This window comes from Zingiber officinale, chromosome 3B (genome assembly GCF_018446385.1).
Source record: "Zingiber officinale cultivar Zhangliang chromosome 3B, Zo_v1.1, whole genome shotgun sequence".
Taxonomy (NCBI): domain Eukaryota; kingdom Viridiplantae; phylum Streptophyta; class Magnoliopsida; order Zingiberales; family Zingiberaceae; genus Zingiber; species Zingiber officinale.
In genome coordinates, this window is record NC_055991.1 from 47594392 (window position 1) to 47595011 (window position 620).

Sequence of the window (620 nt, forward strand, 5' to 3'; positions counted from 1 at the left end):
GTCTCCCTTATGGTTGAGAGGGTCGTTGGCCAGAGCCGCACGCTCGACCACTCATGGGTAGTGGTAGCTGAGCAGATACCGATTGCCACTCATGGGTAGTGATAGCTGGAGTTGTAAGTAGTAGGGACCCCCTTCGCTATGTAGCTAGATAGCAACTCAGCACCTATCCACTCGGTCACTTGAGAGTAGTGGTGGCCTTTGAGTGTTGTACAGTTGTCAACGATCCAGCCTCTCGACCATACAGGGGTCATAGTGCAGAGGGGTGGGTGGGGTGACCATTCATGCATATACTATTATTATTATACCTATTGAGGCTGTTGATTGCCTATTTATATAGTTATTTTATTATATTTATGTGATATGCTTACATACGTTGAGTTATATACCTGTTGCATGTGCTTAGACATTAGCTTACTTGTTAGTAGTATGTATATACCTCGTATGTTACCCTTGTAGATATGAGTAGTACTGTACAGATCTGTACTCCTCCTGACATTCTATTACTAGCCTAGGATATGGTTTCAGGTATGGACATTTACTATGATATCATTGTAGTATCTGTTATTTTTTCTATGAGACTATATACCTTTATATTTCTAGTTCTTTATTATGTTCATGTA